This window comes from Moschus berezovskii, chromosome 2 (genome assembly GCF_049115385.1).
Source record: "Moschus berezovskii isolate FMDL1 chromosome 2, NW_MosBer_1.0, whole genome shotgun sequence".
NCBI classification, from domain to species: domain Eukaryota; kingdom Metazoa; phylum Chordata; class Mammalia; order Artiodactyla; family Moschidae; genus Moschus; species Moschus berezovskii.
In genome coordinates this window covers 142,469,329-142,488,729 of record NC_142461.1, presented here as the reverse complement: position 1 = coordinate 142,488,729, position 19,401 = coordinate 142,469,329, and positions in this window count along the sequence as shown.

The following is a 19,401-nucleotide window of genomic DNA, read 5'->3' as shown; positions in this document are numbered from 1 at the left end:
GGCTGTGAGACCTGCTCCAAGCACCGGGATTGCTGGGTTGGGGCCTGCATCTCGCTGCCACTTGCTGAGCTTCCAAAGACTTTCCTAGCTCACAGCCTCGCTAGCCATGAAGGAGCAGGCTGAGGGAGTGTGTCAGACATGACTCAGCACTTTCCTGGGCTTGCCTGTGGTTTCGCCTTTCCACTCCAACTGGGCCCCGGGACTCCTTGCAGAGGAGGAGGAGCCCGGTTGTCTCCAAACTTCCTAGGGCTAGAGTAGAGCAGGGAGAACTCTGTCAGCTGGAAGGGAAGAGCAGAAGGGTAGATGGGGCAGAGGTTGCCTGGCCGCTCTGGGGAAGCAACGCCCAGGGAGAAACAGGCACCATGGGCCTCCAGGCAGGGGATGCGAGATCCCAGCCAGAGTGCTTCTGCGTCTCAGCCGAGAAGCTTCCTGAGAGTTTGAGGTTGCCTGCAGCTCTCCAGAGGAGCCAAGTCATGTGGGGTGTGTTTGGCCTTTCCCTGGGAGGGTGGTGCCCTTGCGGCAGCCCCAGGCCCAGGAGCAACGGCCCCAGAGGAAAGACCGTTCCCACTGAGATTCGCTGAGGCTGGGAAGCAGATTTCGCAGGAAGCGGCAGGAGAGAGCTTCCTTCGCCAATGCAGAGGCAGCCTAGCGGCCTGCGTCTGCAAAGCTGGATTTGGCAGAGAGGCGTTCGCTTTGCCCCTGGGAGACGCTGAGATTGGCTGCAAGCACCGAGATTTCCGGGTGCGCGGCCTGCATCTCTCTTGCACTCTCCGAGCTTGAGAAGGCTTTCCTAGCTCCCAGCGTTGCTTCCCTGAAAGGAGCAGGCTGAGGAAGTGTGTCCGACATGACTCAGCCCCTTCCTAGGCTTCCCCGTGCTATTGCCTTTCAGTGCAATCGAAGGCGCAGGACTCCTTGGAAAGGAGGCTGGGCTCGGTTGTCTCCCCACTTCAGAGGTCTAGAGCAGAGCACTGAGACGTCTGTCAGACGGAAGGGAAGCGCTGTTGTGCCCATGGTGAAGATGTTGCTTGGCCGCACTGTGGAAGCAACGCCCAGAGAGAAACAGGCACCGTGGGCCTCCAGGCAGGGGCTGCGGGATCACAGCCAGAATGCCCCTGCGTCTCCGCTGAGAAGCGACCTCCCAGTTGGAGGCTCCATGCCGCCCTCCAGAGGAGCAAAGACGCGTGGAGTGTGTCTTGGCCTTTCCTTGGGAGTGTGGTGCCCTTCCCTCTTCCCCAGGCACAGGAGCAACTGCCCCTGAGCAAAGACCTCTCCAAGGGCTTTTCCCTCAGGCTGAAGCAGATTTCGCAGGAAGCGGGCCTAGAGAGCTTCCTTCGTGGATGCAGAGGCAGCAGAGCGGCCTGCGTCTGCAAAGCTGCATTTGGCAGAGAGGAGCTCGCTTTGGCACTGGGAGGCTGTGAGACCTGCTCCAAGCACCGGGATTGCTGGGTTGGGGCCTGCATCTCGCTGCCACTTGCTGAGCTTCCAAAGACTTTCCTAGCTCACAGCCTCGCTAGCCATGAAGGAGCAGGCTGAGGGAGTGTGTCAGACATGACTCAGCACTTTCCTGGGCTTGCCTGTGGTTTCGCCTTTCCACTCCAACTGGGCCCCGGGACTCCTTGCAGAGGAGGAGGAGCCCGGTTGTCTCCAAACTTCCTAGGGCTAGAGTAGAGCAGGGAGAACTCTGTCAGCTGGAAGGGAAGAGCAGAAGGGTAGATGGGGCAGAGGTTGCCTGGCCGCTCTGGGGAAGCAACGCCCAGGGAGAAACAGGCACCATGGGCCTCCAGGCAGGGGATGCGAGATCCCAGCCAGAGTGCTTCTGCGTCTCAGCCGAGAAGCTTCCTGAGAGTTTGAGGTTGCCTGCAGCTCTCCAGAGGAGCCAAGTCATGTGGGGTGTGTTTGGCCTTTCCCTGGGAGGGTGGTGCCCTTGCGGCAGCCCCAGGCCCAGGAGCAACGGCCCCAGAGGAAAGACCGTTCCCACTGAGATTCGCTGAGGCTGGGAAGCAGATTTCGCAGGAAGCGGCAGGAGAGAGCTTCCTTCGCCAATGCAGAGGCAGCCTAGCGGCCTGCGTCTGCAAAGCTGGATTTGGCAGAGAGGCGTTCGCTTTGCCCCTGGGAGACGCTGAGATTGGCTCCAAGCACCGAGATTTCCGGGTGCGCGGCCTGCATCTCTCTTGCACTCTCCGAGCTTGAGAAGGCTTTCCTAGCTCCCAGCGTTGCTTCCCTGAAAGGAGCAGGCTGAGGAAGTGTGTCCGACATGACTCAGCCCCTTCCTAGGCTTCCCCGTGCTATTGCCTTTCAGTGCAATCGAAGGCGCAGGACTCCTTGGAAAGGAGGCTGGGCTCGGTTGTCTCCCCACTTCAGAGGTCTAGAGCAGAGCACTGAGACGTCTGTCAGACGGAAGGGAAGCGCTGTTGTGCCCATGGTGAAGATGTTGCTTGGCCGCACTGTGGAAGCAACGCCCAGAGAGAAACAGGCACCGTGGGCCTCCAGGCAGGGGCTGCGGGATCACAGCCAGAATGCCCCTGCGTCTCCGCTGAGAAGCGACCTCCCAGTTGGAGGCTCCATGCCGCCCTCCAGAGGAGCAAAGACGCGTGGAGTGTGTCTTGGCCTTTCCTTGGGAGTGTGGTGCCCTTCCCTCTTCCCCAGGCACAGGAGCAACTGCCCCTGAGCAAAGACCTCTCCAAGGGCTTTTCCCTCAGGCTGAAGCAGATTTCGCAGGAAGCGGGCCTAGAGAGCTTCCTTCGTGGATGCAGAGGCAGCAGAGCGGCCTGCGTCTGCAAAGCTGCATTTGGCAGAGAGGAGCTCGCTTTGGCACTGGGAGGCTGTGAGACCTGCTCCAAGCACCGGGATTGCTGGGTTGGGGCCTGCATCTCGCTGCCACTTGCTGAGCTTCCAAAGACTTTCCTAGCTCACAGCCTCGCTAGCCATGAAGGAGCAGGCTGAGGGAGTGTGTCAGACATGACTCAGCACTTTCCTGGGCTTGCCTGTGGTTTCGCCTTTCCACTCCAACTGGGCCCCGGGACTCCTTGCAGAGGAGGAGGAGCCCGGTTGTCTCCAAACTTCCTAGGGCTAGAGTAGAGCAGGGAGAACTCTGTCAGCTGGAAGGGAAGAGCAGAAGGGTAGATGGGGCAGAGGTTGCCTGGCCGCTCTGGGGAAGCAACGCCCAGGGAGAAACAGGCACCATGGGCCTCCAGGCAGGGGATGCGAGATCCCAGCCAGAGTGCTTCTGCGTCTCAGCCGAGAAGCTTCCTGAGAGTTTGAGGTTGCCTGCAGCTCTCCAGAGGAGCCAAGTCATGTGGGGTGTGTTTGGCCTTTCCCTGGGAGGGTGGTGCCCTTGCGGCAGCCCCAGGCCCAGGAGCAACGGCCCCAGAGGAAAGACCGTTCCCACTGAGATTCGCTGAGGCTGGGAAGCAGATTTCGCAGGAAGCGGCAGGAGAGAGCTTCCTTCGCCAATGCAGAGGCAGCCTAGCGGCCTGCGTCTGCAAAGCTGGATTTGGCAGAGAGGCGTTCGCTTTGCCCCTGGGAGACGCTGAGATTGGCTGCAAGCACCGAGATTTCCGGGTGCGCGGCCTGCATCTCTCTTGCACTCTCCGAGCTTGAGAAGGCTTTCCTAGCTCCCAGCGTTGCTTCCCTGAAAGGAGCAGGCTGAGGAAGTGTGTCCGACATGACTCAGCCCCTTCCTAGGCTTCCCCGTGCTATTGCCTTTCAGTGCAATCGAAGGCGCAGGACTCCTTGGAAAGGAGGCTGGGCTCGGTTGTCTCCCCACTTCAGAGGTCTAGAGCAGAGCACTGAGACGTCTGTCAGACGGAAGGGAAGCGCTGTTGTGCCCATGGTGAAGATGTTGCTTGGCCGCACTGTGGAAGCAACGCCCAGAGAGAAACAGGCACCGTGGGCCTCCAGGCAGGGGCTGCGGGATCACAGCCAGAATGCCCCTGCGTCTCCGCTGAGAAGCGACCTCCCAGTTGGAGGCTCCATGCCGCCCTCCAGAGGAGCAAAGACGCGTGGAGTGTGTCTTGGCCTTTCCTTGGGAGTGTGGTGCCCTTCCCTCTTCCCCAGGCACAGGAGCAACTGCCCCTGAGCAAAGACCTCTCCAAGGGCTTTTCCCTCAGGCTGAAGCAGATTTCGCAGGAAGCGGGCCTAGAGAGCTTCCTTCGTGGATGCAGAGGCAGCAGAGCGGCCTGCGTCTGCAAAGCTGCATTTGGCAGAGAGGAGCTCGCTTTGGCACTGGGAGGCTGTGAGACCTGCTCCAAGCACCGGGATTGCTGGGTTGGGGCCTGCATCTCGCTGCCACTTGCTGAGCTTCCAAAGACTTTCCTAGCTCACAGCCTCGCTAGCCATGAAGGAGCAGGCTGAGGGAGTGTGTCAGACATGACTCAGCACTTTCCTGGGCTTGCCTGTGGTTTCGCCTTTCCACTCCAACTGGGCCCCGGGACTCCTTGCAGAGGAGGAGGAGCCCGGTTGTCTCCAAACTTCCTAGGGCTAGAGTAGAGCAGGGAGAACTCTGTCAGCTGGAAGGGAAGAGCAGAAGGGTAGATGGGGCAGAGGTTGCCTGGCCGCTCTGGGGAAGCAACGCCCAGGGAGAAACAGGCACCATGGGCCTCCAGGCAGGGGATGCGAGATCCCAGCCAGAGTGCTTCTGCGTCTCAGCCGAGAAGCTTCCTGAGAGTTTGAGGTTGCCTGCAGCTCTCCAGAGGAGCCAAGTCATGTGGGGTGTGTTTGGCCTTTCCCTGGGAGGGTGGTGCCCTTGCGGCAGCCCCAGGCCCAGGAGCAACGGCCCCAGAGGAAAGACCGTTCCCACTGAGATTCGCTGAGGCTGGGAAGCAGATTTCGCAGGAAGCGGCAGGAGAGAGCTTCCTTCGCCAATGCAGAGGCAGCCTAGCGGCCTGCGTCTGCAAAGCTGGATTTGGCAGAGAGGCGTTCGCTTTGCCCCTGGGAGACGCTGAGATTGGCTCCAAGCACCGAGATTTCCGGGTGCGCGGCCTGCATCTCTCTTGCACTCTCCGAGCTTGAGAAGGCTTTCCTAGCTCCCAGCGTTGCTTCCCTGAAAGGAGCAGGCTGAGGAAGTGTGTCCGACATGACTCAGCCCCTTCCTAGGCTTCCCCGTGCTATTGCCTTTCAGTGCAATCGAAGGCGCAGGACTCCTTGGAAAGGAGGCTGGGCTCGGTTGTCTCCCCACTTCAGAGGTCTAGAGCAGAGCACTGAGACGTCTGTCAGACGGAAGGGAAGCGCTGTTGTGCCCATGGTGAAGATGTTGCTTGGCCGCACTGTGGAAGCAACGCCCAGAGAGAAACAGGCACCGTGGGCCTCCAGGCAGGGGCTGCGGGATCACAGCCAGAATGCCCCTGCGTCTCCGCTGAGAAGCGACCTCCCAGTTGGAGGCTCCATGCCGCCCTCCAGAGGAGCAAAGACGCGTGGAGTGTGTCTTGGCCTTTCCTTGGGAGTGTGGTGCCCTTCCCTCTTCCCCAGGCACAGGAGCAACTGCCCCTGAGCAAAGACCTCTCCAAGGGCTTTTCCCTCAGGCTGAAGCAGATTTCGCAGGAAGCGGGCCTAGAGAGCTTCCTTCGTGGATGCAGAGGCAGCAGAGCGGCCTGCGTCTGCAAAGCTGCATTTGGCAGAGAGGAGCTCGCTTTGGCACTGGGAGGCTGTGAGACCTGCTCCAAGCACCGGGATTGCTGGGTTGGGGCCTGCATCTCGCTGCCACTTGCTGAGCTTCCAAAGACTTTCCTAGCTCACAGCCTCGCTAGCCATGAAGGAGCAGGCTGAGGGAGTGTGTCAGACATGACTCAGCACTTTCCTGGGCTTGCCTGTGGTTTCGCCTTTCCACTCCAACTGGGCCCCGGGACTCCTTGCAGAGGAGGAGGAGCCCGGTTGTCTCCAAACTTCCTAGGGCTAGAGTAGAGCAGGGAGAACTCTGTCAGCTGGAAGGGAAGAGCAGAAGGGTAGATGGGGCAGAGGTTGCCTGGCCGCTCTGGGGAAGCAACGCCCAGGGAGAAACAGGCACCATGGGCCTCCAGGCAGGGGATGCGAGATCCCAGCCAGAGTGCTTCTGCGTCTCAGCCGAGAAGCTTCCTGAGAGTTTGAGGTTGCCTGCAGCTCTCCAGAGGAGCCAAGTCATGTGGGGTGTGTTTGGCCTTTCCCTGGGAGGGTGGTGCCCTTGCGGCAGCCCCAGGCCCAGGAGCAACGGCCCCAGAGGAAAGACCGTTCCCACTGAGATTCGCTGAGGCTGGGAAGCAGATTTCGCAGGAAGCGGCAGGAGAGAGCTTCCTTCGCCAATGCAGAGGCAGCCTAGCGGCCTGCGTCTGCAAAGCTGGATTTGGCAGAGAGGCGTTCGCTTTGCCCCTGGGAGACGCTGAGATTGGCTGCAAGCACCGAGATTTCCGGGTGCGCGGCCTGCATCTCTCTTGCACTCTCCGAGCTTGAGAAGGCTTTCCTAGCTCCCAGCGTTGCTTCCCTGAAAGGAGCAGGCTGAGGAAGTGTGTCCGACATGACTCAGCCCCTTCCTAGGCTTCCCCGTGCTATTGCCTTTCAGTGCAATCGAAGGCGCAGGACTCCTTGGAAAGGAGGCTGGGCTCGGTTGTCTCCCCACTTCAGAGGTCTAGAGCAGAGCACTGAGACGTCTGTCAGACGGAAGGGAAGCGCTGTTGTGCCCATGGTGAAGATGTTGCTTGGCCGCACTGTGGAAGCAACGCCCAGAGAGAAACAGGCACCGTGGGCCTCCAGGCAGGGGCTGCGGGATCACAGCCAGAATGCCCCTGCGTCTCCGCTGAGAAGCGACCTCCCAGTTGGAGGCTCCATGCCGCCCTCCAGAGGAGCAAAGACGCGTGGAGTGTGTCTTGGCCTTTCCTTGGGAGTGTGGTGCCCTTCCCTCTTCCCCAGGCACAGGAGCAACTGCCCCTGAGCAAAGACCTCTCCAAGGGCTTTTCCCTCAGGCTGAAGCAGATTTCGCAGGAAGCGGGCCTAGAGAGCTTCCTTCGTGGATGCAGAGGCAGCAGAGCGGCCTGCGTCTGCAAAGCTGCATTTGGCAGAGAGGAGCTCGCTTTGGCACTGGGAGGCTGTGAGACCTGCTCCAAGCACCGGGATTGCTGGGTTGGGGCCTGCATCTCGCTGCCACTTGCTGAGCTTCCAAAGACTTTCCTAGCTCACAGCCTCGCTAGCCATGAAGGAGCAGGCTGAGGGAGTGTGTCAGACATGACTCAGCACTTTCCTGGGCTTGCCTGTGGTTTCGCCTTTCCACTCCAACTGGGCCCCGGGACTCCTTGCAGAGGAGGAGGAGCCCGGTTGTCTCCAAACTTCCTAGGGCTAGAGTAGAGCAGGGAGAACTCTGTCAGCTGGAAGGGAAGAGCAGAAGGGTAGATGGGGCAGAGGTTGCCTGGCCGCTCTGGGGAAGCAACGCCCAGGGAGAAACAGGCACCATGGGCCTCCAGGCAGGGGATGCGAGATCCCAGCCAGAGTGCTTCTGCGTCTCAGCCGAGAAGCTTCCTGAGAGTTTGAGGTTGCCTGCAGCTCTCCAGAGGAGCCAAGTCATGTGGGGTGTGTTTGGCCTTTCCCTGGGAGGGTGGTGCCCTTGCGGCAGCCCCAGGCCCAGGAGCAACGGCCCCAGAGGAAAGACCGTTCCCACTGAGATTCGCTGAGGCTGGGAAGCAGATTTCGCAGGAAGCGGCAGGAGAGAGCTTCCTTCGCCAATGCAGAGGCAGCCTAGCGGCCTGCGTCTGCAAAGCTGGATTTGGCAGAGAGGCGTTCGCTTTGCCCCTGGGAGACGCTGAGATTGGCTCCAAGCACCGAGATTTCCGGGTGCGCGGCCTGCATCTCTCTTGCACTCTCCGAGCTTGAGAAGGCTTTCCTAGCTCCCAGCGTTGCTTCCCTGAAAGGAGCAGGCTGAGGAAGTGTGTCCGACATGACTCAGCCCCTTCCTAGGCTTCCCCGTGCTATTGCCTTTCAGTGCAATCGAAGGCGCAGGACTCCTTGGAAAGGAGGCTGGGCTCGGTTGTCTCCCCACTTCAGAGGTCTAGAGCAGAGCACTGAGACGTCTGTCAGACGGAAGGGAAGCGCTGTTGTGCCCATGGTGAAGATGTTGCTTGGCCGCACTGTGGAAGCAACGCCCAGAGAGAAACAGGCACCGTGGGCCTCCAGGCAGGGGCTGCGGGATCACAGCCAGAATGCCCCTGCGTCTCCGCTGAGAAGCGACCTCCCAGTTGGAGGCTCCATGCCGCCCTCCAGAGGAGCAAAGACGCGTGGAGTGTGTCTTGGCCTTTCCTTGGGAGTGTGGTGCCCTTCCCTCTTCCCCAGGCACAGGAGCAACTGCCCCTGAGCAAAGACCTCTCCAAGGGCTTTTCCCTCAGGCTGAAGCAGATTTCGCAGGAAGCGGGCCTAGAGAGCTTCCTTCGTGGATGCAGAGGCAGCAGAGCGGCCTGCGTCTGCAAAGCTGCATTTGGCAGAGAGGAGCTCGCTTTGGCACTGGGAGGCTGTGAGACCTGCTCCAAGCACCGGGATTGCTGGGTTGGGGCCTGCATCTCGCTGCCACTTGCTGAGCTTCCAAAGACTTTCCTAGCTCACAGCCTCGCTAGCCATGAAGGAGCAGGCTGAGGGAGTGTGTCAGACATGACTCAGCACTTTCCTGGGCTTGCCTGTGGTTTCGCCTTTCCACTCCAACTGGGCCCCGGGACTCCTTGCAGAGGAGGAGGAGCCCGGTTGTCTCCAAACTTCCTAGGGCTAGAGTAGAGCAGGGAGAACTCTGTCAGCTGGAAGGGAAGAGCAGAAGGGTAGATGGGGCAGAGGTTGCCTGGCCGCTCTGGGGAAGCAACGCCCAGGGAGAAACAGGCACCATGGGCCTCCAGGCAGGGGATGCGAGATCCCAGCCAGAGTGCTTCTGCGTCTCAGCCGAGAAGCTTCCTGAGAGTTTGAGGTTGCCTGCAGCTCTCCAGAGGAGCCAAGTCATGTGGGGTGTGTTTGGCCTTTCCCTGGGAGGGTGGTGCCCTTGCGGCAGCCCCAGGCCCAGGAGCAACGGCCCCAGAGGAAAGACCGTTCCCACTGAGATTCGCTGAGGCTGGGAAGCAGATTTCGCAGGAAGCGGCAGGAGAGAGCTTCCTTCGCCAATGCAGAGGCAGCCTAGCGGCCTGCGTCTGCAAAGCTGGATTTGGCAGAGAGGCGTTCGCTTTGCCCCTGGGAGACGCTGAGATTGGCTGCAAGCACCGAGATTTCCGGGTGCGCGGCCTGCATCTCTCTTGCACTCTCCGAGCTTGAGAAGGCTTTCCTAGCTCCCAGCGTTGCTTCCCTGAAAGGAGCAGGCTGAGGAAGTGTGTCCGACATGACTCAGCCCCTTCCTAGGCTTCCCCGTGCTATTGCCTTTCAGTGCAATCGAAGGCGCAGGACTCCTTGGAAAGGAGGCTGGGCTCGGTTGTCTCCCCACTTCAGAGGTCTAGAGCAGAGCACTGAGACGTCTGTCAGACGGAAGGGAAGCGCTGTTGTGCCCATGGTGAAGATGTTGCTTGGCCGCACTGTGGAAGCAACGCCCAGAGAGAAACAGGCACCGTGGGCCTCCAGGCAGGGGCTGCGGGATCACAGCCAGAATGCCCCTGCGTCTCCGCTGAGAAGCGACCTCCCAGTTGGAGGCTCCATGCCGCCCTCCAGAGGAGCAAAGACGCGTGGAGTGTGTCTTGGCCTTTCCTTGGGAGTGTGGTGCCCTTCCCTCTTCCCCAGGCACAGGAGCAACTGCCCCTGAGCAAAGACCTCTCCAAGGGCTTTTCCCTCAGGCTGAAGCAGATTTCGCAGGAAGCGGGCCTAGAGAGCTTCCTTCGTGGATGCAGAGGCAGCAGAGCGGCCTGCGTCTGCAAAGCTGCATTTGGCAGAGAGGAGCTCGCTTTGGCACTGGGAGGCTGTGAGACCTGCTCCAAGCACCGGGATTGCTGGGTTGGGGCCTGCATCTCGCTGCCACTTGCTGAGCTTCCAAAGACTTTCCTAGCTCACAGCCTCGCTAGCCATGAAGGAGCAGGCTGAGGGAGTGTGTCAGACATGACTCAGCACTTTCCTGGGCTTGCCTGTGGTTTCGCCTTTCCACTCCAACTGGGCCCCGGGACTCCTTGCAGAGGAGGAGGAGCCCGGTTGTCTCCAAACTTCCTAGGGCTAGAGTAGAGCAGGGAGAACTCTGTCAGCTGGAAGGGAAGAGCAGAAGGGTAGATGGGGCAGAGGTTGCCTGGCCGCTCTGGGGAAGCAACGCCCAGGGAGAAACAGGCACCATGGGCCTCCAGGCAGGGGATGCGAGATCCCAGCCAGAGTGCTTCTGCGTCTCAGCCGAGAAGCTTCCTGAGAGTTTGAGGTTGCCTGCAGCTCTCCAGAGGAGCCAAGTCATGTGGGGTGTGTTTGGCCTTTCCCTGGGAGGGTGGTGCCCTTGCGGCAGCCCCAGGCCCAGGAGCAACGGCCCCAGAGGAAAGACCGTTCCCACTGAGATTCGCTGAGGCTGGGAAGCAGATTTCGCAGGAAGCGGCAGGAGAGAGCTTCCTTCGCCAATGCAGAGGCAGCCTAGCGGCCTGCGTCTGCAAAGCTGGATTTGGCAGAGAGGCGTTCGCTTTGCCCCTGGGAGACGCTGAGATTGGCTCCAAGCACCGAGATTTCCGGGTGCGCGGCCTGCATCTCTCTTGCACTCTCCGAGCTTGAGAAGGCTTTCCTAGCTCCCAGCGTTGCTTCCCTGAAAGGAGCAGGCTGAGGAAGTGTGTCCGACATGACTCAGCCCCTTCCTAGGCTTCCCCGTGCTATTGCCTTTCAGTGCAATCGAAGGCGCAGGACTCCTTGGAAAGGAGGCTGGGCTCGGTTGTCTCCCCACTTCAGAGGTCTAGAGCAGAGCACTGAGACGTCTGTCAGACGGAAGGGAAGCGCTGTTGTGCCCATGGTGAAGATGTTGCTTGGCCGCACTGTGGAAGCAACGCCCAGAGAGAAACAGGCACCGTGGGCCTCCAGGCAGGGGCTGCGGGATCACAGCCAGAATGCCCCTGCGTCTCCGCTGAGAAGCGACCTCCCAGTTGGAGGCTCCATGCCGCCCTCCAGAGGAGCAAAGACGCGTGGAGTGTGTCTTGGCCTTTCCTTGGGAGTGTGGTGCCCTTCCCTCTTCCCCAGGCACAGGAGCAACTGCCCCTGAGCAAAGACCTCTCCAAGGGCTTTTCCCTCAGGCTGAAGCAGATTTCGCAGGAAGCGGGCCTAGAGAGCTTCCTTCGTGGATGCAGAGGCAGCAGAGCGGCCTGCGTCTGCAAAGCTGCATTTGGCAGAGAGGAGCTCGCTTTGGCACTGGGAGGCTGTGAGACCTGCTCCAAGCACCGGGATTGCTGGGTTGGGGCCTGCATCTCGCTGCCACTTGCTGAGCTTCCAAAGACTTTCCTAGCTCACAGCCTCGCTAGCCATGAAGGAGCAGGCTGAGGGAGTGTGTCAGACATGACTCAGCACTTTCCTGGGCTTGCCTGTGGTTTCGCCTTTCCACTCCAACTGGGCCCCGGGACTCCTTGCAGAGGAGGAGGAGCCCGGTTGTCTCCAAACTTCCTAGGGCTAGAGTAGAGCAGGGAGAACTCTGTCAGCTGGAAGGGAAGAGCAGAAGGGTAGATGGGGCAGAGGTTGCCTGGCCGCTCTGGGGAAGCAACGCCCAGGGAGAAACAGGCACCATGGGCCTCCAGGCAGGGGATGCGAGATCCCAGCCAGAGTGCTTCTGCGTCTCAGCCGAGAAGCTTCCTGAGAGTTTGAGGTTGCCTGCAGCTCTCCAGAGGAGCCAAGTCATGTGGGGTGTGTTTGGCCTTTCCCTGGGAGGGTGGTGCCCTTGCGGCAGCCCCAGGCCCAGGAGCAACGGCCCCAGAGGAAAGACCGTTCCCACTGAGATTCGCTGAGGCTGGGAAGCAGATTTCGCAGGAAGCGGCAGGAGAGAGCTTCCTTCGCCAATGCAGAGGCAGCCTAGCGGCCTGCGTCTGCAAAGCTGGATTTGGCAGAGAGGCGTTCGCTTTGCCCCTGGGAGACGCTGAGATTGGCTCCAAGCACCGAGATTTCCGGGTGCGCGGCCTGCATCTCTCTTGCACTCTCCGAGCTTGAGAAGGCTTTGCTAGCTCCCAGCGTTGCTTCCCTGAAAGGAGCAGGCTGAGGAAGTGTGTCCGACATGACTCAGCCCCTTCCTAGGCTTCCCCGTGCTATTGCCTTTCAGTGCAATGGAAGGCGCAGGACTCCTTGGAAAGGAGGCTGGGCTCGGTTGTCTCCCCACTTCAGAGGTCTAGAGCAGAGCACTGAGACGTCTGTCAGACGGAAGGGAAGCGCTGTTGTGCCCATGGTGAAGATGTTGCTTGGCCGCACTGTGGAAGCAACGCCCAGAGAGAAACAGGCACCGTGGGCCTCCAGGCAGGGGCTGCGGGATCACAGCCAGAATGCCCCTGCGTCTCCGCTGAGAAGCGACCTCCCAGTTGGAGGCTCCATGCCGCCCTCCAGAGGAGCAAAGACGCGTGGAGTGTGTCTTGGCCTTTCCTTGGGAGTGTGGTGCCCTTCCCTCTTCCCCAGGCACAGGAGCAACTGCCCCTGAGCAAAGACCTCTCCAAGGGCTTTTCCCTCAGGCTGAAGCAGATTTCGCAGGAAGCGGGCCTAGAGAGCTTCCTTCGTGGATGCAGAGGCAGCAGAGCGGCCTGCGTCTGCAAAGCTGCATTTGGCAGAGAGGAGCTCGCTTTGGCACTGGGAGGCTGTGAGACCTGCTCCAAGCACCGGGATTGCTGGGTTGGGGCCTGCATCTCGCTGCCACTTGCTGAGCTTCCAAAGACTTTCCTAGCTCACAGCCTCGCTAGCCATGAAGGAGCAGGCTGAGGGAGTGTGTCAGACATGACTCAGCACTTTCCTGGGCTTGCCTGTGGTTTCGCCTTTCCACTCCAACTGGGCCCCGGGACTCCTTGCAGAGGAGGAGGAGCCCGGTTGTCTCCAAACTTCCTAGGGCTAGAGTAGAGCAGGGAGAACTCTGTCAGCTGGAAGGGAAGAGCAGAAGGGTAGATGGGGCAGAGGTTGCCTGGCCGCTCTGGGGAAGCAACGCCCAGGGAGAAACAGGCACCATGGGCCTCCAGGCAGGGGATGCGAGATCCCAGCCAGAGTGCTTCTGCGTCTCAGCCGAGAAGCTTCCTGAGAGTTTGAGGTTGCCTGCAGCTCTCCAGAGGAGCCAAGTCATGTGGGGTGTGTTTGGCCTTTCCCTGGGAGGGTGGTGCCCTTGCGGCAGCCCCAGGCCCAGGAGCAACGGCCCCAGAGGAAAGACCGTTCCCACTGAGATTCGCTGAGGCTGGGAAGCAGATTTCGCAGGAAGCGGCAGGAGAGAGCTTCCTTCGCCAATGCAGAGGCAGCCTAGCGGCCTGCGTCTGCACAGCTGGATTTGGCAGAGAGGCGTTCGCTTTGCCCCTGGGAGACGCTGAGATTGGCTCCAAGCACCGAGATTTCCGGGTGCGCGGCCTGCATCTCTCTTGCACTCTCCGAGCTTGAGAAGGCTTTCCTAGCTCCCAGCGTTGCTTCCCTGAAAGGAGCAGGCTGAGGAAGTGTGTCCGACATGACTCAGCCCCTTCCTAGGCTTCCCCGTGCTATTGCCTTTCAGTGCAATGGAAGGCGCAGGACTCCTTGGAAAGGAGGCTGGGCTCGGTTGTCTCCCCACTTCAGAGGTCTAGAGCAGAGCACTGAGACGTCTGTCAGACGGAAGGGAAGCGCTGTTGTGCCCATGGTGAAGATGTTGCTTGGCCGCACTGTGGAAGCAACGCCCAGAGAGAAACAGGCACCGTGGGCCTCCAGGCAGGGGCTGCGGGATCACAGCCAGAATGCCCCTGCGTCTCCGCTGAGAAGCGACCTCCCAGTTGGAGGCTCCATGCCGCCCTCCAGAGGAGCAAAGACGCGTGGAGTGTGTCTTGGCCTTTCCTTGGGAGTGTGGTGCCCTTCCCTCTTCCCCAGGCACAGGAGCAACTGCCCCTGAGCAAAGACCTCTCCAAGGGCTTTTCCCTCAGGCTGAAGCAGATTTCGCAGGAAGCGGGCCTAGAGAGCTTCCTTCGTGGATGCAGAGGCAGCAGAGCGGCCTGCGTCTGCAAAGCTGCATTTGGCAGAGAGGAGCTCGCTTTGGCACTGGGAGGCTGTGAGACCTGCTCCAAGCACCGGGATTGCTGGGTTGGGGCCTGCATCTCGCTGCCACTTGCTGAGCTTCCAAAGACTTTCCTAGCTCACAGCCTCGCTAGCCATGAAGGAGCAGGCTGAGGGAGTGTGTCGGACATGACTCAGCACTTTCCTGGGCTTGCCTGTGGTTTCGCCTTTCCACTCCAACTGGGCCCCGGGACTCCTTGCAGAGGAGGAGGAGCCCGGTTGTCTCCAAACTTCCTAGGGCTAGAGTAGAGCAGGGAGAACTCTGTCAGCTGGAAGGGAAGAGCAGAAGGGTAGATGGGGCAGAGGTTGCCTGGCCGCTCTGGGGAAGCAACGCCCAGGGAGAAACAGGCACCATGGGCCTCCAGGCAGGGGATGCGAGATCCCAGCCAGAGTGCTTCTGCGTCTCAGCCGAGAAGCTTCCTGAGAGTTTGAGGTTGCCTGCAGCTCTCCAGAGGAGCCAAGTCATGTGGGGTGTGTTTGGCCTTTCCCTGGGAGGGTGGTGCCCTTGCGGCAGCCCCAGGCCCAGGAGCAACGGCCCCAGAGGAAAGACCGTTCCCACTGAGATTCGCTGAGGCTGGGAAGCAGATTTCGCAGGAAGCGGCAGGAGAGAGCTTCCTTCGCCAATGCAGAGGCAGCCTAGCGGCCTGCGTCTGCAAAGCTGGATTTGGCAGAGAGGCGTTCGCTTTGCCCCTGGGAGACGCTGAGATTGGCTCCAAGCACCGAGATTTCCGGGTGCGCGGCCTGCATCTCTCTTGCACTCTCCGAGCTTGAGAAGGCTTTGCTAGCTCCCAGCGTTGCTTCCCTGAAAGGAGCAGGCTGAGGAAGTGTGTCCGACATGACTCAGCCCCTTCCTAGGCTTCCCCGTGCTATTGCCTTTCAGTGCAATGGAAGGCGCAGGACTCCTTGGAAAGGAGGCTGGGCTCGGTTGTCTCCCCACTTCAGAGGTCTAGAGCAGAGCACTGAGACGTCTGTCAGACGGAAGGGAAGCGCTGTTGTGCCCATGGTGAAGATGTTGCTTGGCCGCACTGTGGAAGCAACGCCCAGAGAGAAACAGGCACCGTGGGCCTCCAGGCAGGGGCTGCGGGATCACAGCCAGAATGCCCCTGCGTCTCCGCTGAGAAGCGACCTCCCAGTTGGAGGCTCCATGCCGCCCTCCAGAGGAGCAAAGACGCGTGGAGTGTGTCTTGGCCTTTCCTTGGGAGTGTGGTGCCCTTCCCTCTTCCCCAGGCACAGGAGCAACTGCCCCTGAGCAAAGACCTCTCCAAGGGCTTTTCCCTCAGGCTGAAGCAGATTTCGCAGGAAGCGGGCCTAGAGAGCTTCCTTCGTGGATGCAGAGGCAGCAGAGCGGCCTGCGTCTGCAAAGCTGCATTTGGCAGAGAGGAGCTCGCTTTGGCACTGGGAGGCTGTGAGACCTGCTCCAAGCACCGGGATTGCTGGGTTGGGGCCTGCATCTCGCTGCCACTTGCTGAGCTTCCAAAGACTTTCCTAGCTCACAGCCTCGCTAGCCATGAAGGAGCAGGCTGAGGGAGTGTGTCAGACATGACTCAGCACTTTCCTGGGCTTGCCTGTGGTTTCGCCTTTCCACTCCAACTGGGCCCCGGGACTCCTTGCAGAGGAGGAGGAGCCCGGTTGTCTCCAAACTTCCTAGGGCTAGAGTAGAGCAGGGAGAACTCTGTCAGCTGGAAGGGAAGAGCAGAAGGGTAGATGGGGCAGAGGTTGCCTGGCCGCTCTGGGGAAGCAACGCCCAGGGAGAAACAGGCACCATGGGCCTCCAGGCAGGGGATGCGAGATCCCAGCCAGAGTGCTTCTGCGTCTCAGCCGAGAAGCTTCCTGAGAGTTTGAGGTTGCCTGCAGCTCTCCAGAGGAGCCAAGTCATGTGGGGTGTGTTTGGCCTTTCCCTGGGAGGGTGGTGCCCTTGCGGCAGCCCCAGGCCCAGGAGCAACGGCCCCAGAGGAAAGACCGTTCCCACTGAGATTCGCTGAGGCTGGGAAGCAGATTTCGCAGGAAGCGGCAGGAGAGAGCTTCCTTCGCCAATGCAGAGGCAGCCTAGCGGCCTGCGTCTGCACAGCTGGATTTGGCAGAGAGGCGTTCGCTTTGCCCCTGGGAGACGCTGAGATTGGCTCCAAGCACCGAGATTTCCGGGTGCGCGGCCTGCATCTCTCTTGCACTCTCCGAGCTTGAGAAGGCTTTCCTAGCTCCCAGCGTTGCTTCCCTGAAAGGAGCAGGCTGAGGAAGTGTGTCCGACATGACTCAGCCCCTTCCTAGGCTTCCCCGTGCTATTGCCTTTCAGTGCAATGGAAGGCGCAGGACTCCTTGGAAAGGAGGCTGGGCTCGGTTGTCTCCCCACTTCAGAGGTCTAGAGCAGAGCACTGAGACGTCTGTCAGACGGAAGGGAAGCGCTGTTGTGCCCATGGTGAAGATGTTGCTTGGCCGCACTGTGGAAGCAACGCCCAGAGAGAAACAGGCACCGTGGGCCTCCAGGCAGGGGCTGCGGGATCACAGCCAGAATGCCCCTGCGTCTCCGCTGAGAAGCGACCTCCCAGTTGGAGGCTCCATGCCGCCCTCCAGAGGAGCAAAGACGCGTGGAGTGTGTCTTGGCCTTTCCTTGGGAGTGTGGTGCCCTTCCCTCTTCCCCAGGCACAGGAGCAACTGCCCCTGAGCAAAGACCTCTCCAAGGGCTTTTCCCTCAGGCTGAAGCAGATTTCGCAGGAAGCGGGCCTAGAGAGCTTCCTTCGTGGATGCAGAGGCAGCAGAGCGGCCTGCGTCTGCAAAGCTGCATTTGGCAGAGAGGAGCTCGCTTTGGCACTGGGAGGCTGTGAGACCTGCTCCAAGCACCGGGATTGCTGGGTTGGGGCCTGCATCTCGCTGCCACTTGCTGAGCTTCCAAAGACTTTCCTAGCTCACAGCCTCGCTAGCCATGAAGGAGCAGGCTGAGGGAGTGTGTCGGACATGACTCAGCACTTTCCTGGGCTTGCCTGTGGTTTCGCCTTTCCACTCCAACTGGGCCCCGGGACTCCTTGCAGAGGAGGAGGAGCCCGGTTGTCTCCAAACTTCCTAGGGCTAGAGTAGAGCAGGGAGAACTCTGTCAGCTGGAAGGGAAGAGCAGAAGGGTAGATGGGGCAGAGGTTGCCTGGCCGCTCTGGGGAAGCAACGCCCAGGGAGAAACAGGCACCATGGGCCTCCAGGCAGGGGATGCGAGATCCCAGCCAGAGTGCTTCTGCGTCTCAGCCGAGAAGCTTCCTGAGAGTTTGAGGTTGCCTGCAGCTCTCCAGAGGAGCCAAGTCATGTGGGGTGTGTTTGGCCTTTCCCTGGGAGGGTGGTGCCCTTGCGGCAGCCCCAGGCCCAGGAGCAACGGCCCCAGAGGAAAGACCGTTCCCACTGAGATTCGCTGAGGCTGGGAAGCAGATTTCGCAGGAAGCGGCAGGAGAGAGCTTCCTTCGCCAATGCAGAGGCAGCCTAGCGGCCTGCGTCTGCAAAGCTGGATTTGGCAGAGAGGCGTTCGCTTTGCCCCTGGGAGACGCTGAGATTGGCTCCAAGCACCGAGATTTCCGGGTGCGCGGCCTGCATCTCTCTTGCACTCTCCGAGCTTGAGAAGGCTTTCCTAGCTCCCAGCGTTGCTTCCCTGAAAGGAGCAGGCTGAGGAAGTGTGTCCGACATGACTCAGCCCCTTCCTAGGCTTCCCCGTGCTATTGCCTTTCAGTGCAATGGAAGGCGCAGGACTCCTTGGAAAGGAGGCTGGGCTCGGTTGTCTCCCCACTTCAGAGGTCTAGAGCAGAGCACTGAGACGTCTGTCAGACGGAAGGGAAGCGCTGTTGTGCCCATGGTGAAGATGTTGCTTGGCCGCACTGTGGAAGCAACGCCCAGAGAGAAACAGGCACCGTGGGCCTCCAGGCAGGGGCTGCGGGATCACAGCCAGAATGCCCCTGCGTCTCCGCTGAGAAGCGACCTCCCAGTTGGAGGCTCCATGCCGCCCTCCAGAGGAGCAAAGACGCGTGGAGTGTGTCTTGGCCTTTCCTTGGGAGTGTGGTGCCCTTCCCTCTTCCCCAGGCACAGGAGCAACTGCCCCTGAGCAAAGACCTCTCCAAGGGCTTTTCCCTCAGGCTGAAGCAGATTTCGCAGGAAGCGGGCCTAGAGAGCTTCCTTCGTGGATGCAGAGGCAGCAGAGCGGCCTGCGTCTGCAAAGCTGCATTTGGCAGAGAGGAGCTCGCTTTGGCACTGGGAGGCTGTGAGACCTGCTCCAAGCACCGGGATTGCTGGGTTGGGGCCTGCATCTCGCTGCCACTTGCTGAGCTTCCAAAGACTTTCCTAGCTCACAGCCTCGCTAGCCATGAAGGAGCAGGCTGAGGGAGTGTGTCAGACATGACTCAGCACTTTCCTGGGCTTGCCTGTGGTTTCGCCTTTCCACTCCAACTGGGCCCCGGGACTCCTTGCAGAGGAGGAGGAGCCCGGTTGTCTCCAAACTTCCTAGGGCTAGAGTAGAGCAGGGAGAACTCTGTCAGCTGGAAGGGAAGAGCAGAAGGGTAGATGGGGCAGAGGTTGCCTGGCCGCTCTGGGGAAGCAACGCCCAGGGAGAAACAGGCACCTTGGGCCTCCAGGCAGGGGATGCGAGATCCCAGCCAGAGTGCTTCTGCGTCTCAGCCGAGAAGCTTCCTGAGAGTTTGAGGTTGCCTGCAGCTCTCCAGAGGAGCCAAGTCATGTGGGGTGTGTTTGGCCTTTCCCTGGGAGGGTGGTGCCCTTGCGGCAGCCCCAGGCCCAGGAGCAACGGCCCCAGAGGAAAGACCGTTCCCACTGAGATTCGCTGAGGCTGGGAAGCAGATTTCGCAGGAAGCGGCAGGAGAGAGCTTCCTTCGCCAATGCAGAGGCAGCCTAGCGGCCTGCGTCTGCACAGCTGGATTTGGCAGAGAGGCGTTCGCTTTGCCCCTGGGAGACGCTGAGATTGGCTCCAAGCACCGAGATTTCCGGGTGCGCGGCCTGCATCTCTCTTGCACTCTCCGAGCTTGAGAAGGCTTTCCTAGCTCCCAGCGTTGCTTCCCTGAAAGGAGCAGGCTGAGGAAGTGTGTCCGACATGACTCAGCCCCTTCCTAGGCTTCCCCGTGCTATTGCCTTTCAGTGCAATGGAAGGCGCAGGACTCCTTGGAAAGGAGGCTGGGCTCGGTTGTCTCCCCACTTCAGAGGTCTAGAGCAGAGCACTGAGACGTCTGTCAGACGGAAGGGAAGCGCTGTTGTGCCCATGGTGAAGATGTTGCTTGGCCGCACTGTGGAAGCAACGCCCAGAGAGAAACAGGCACCGTG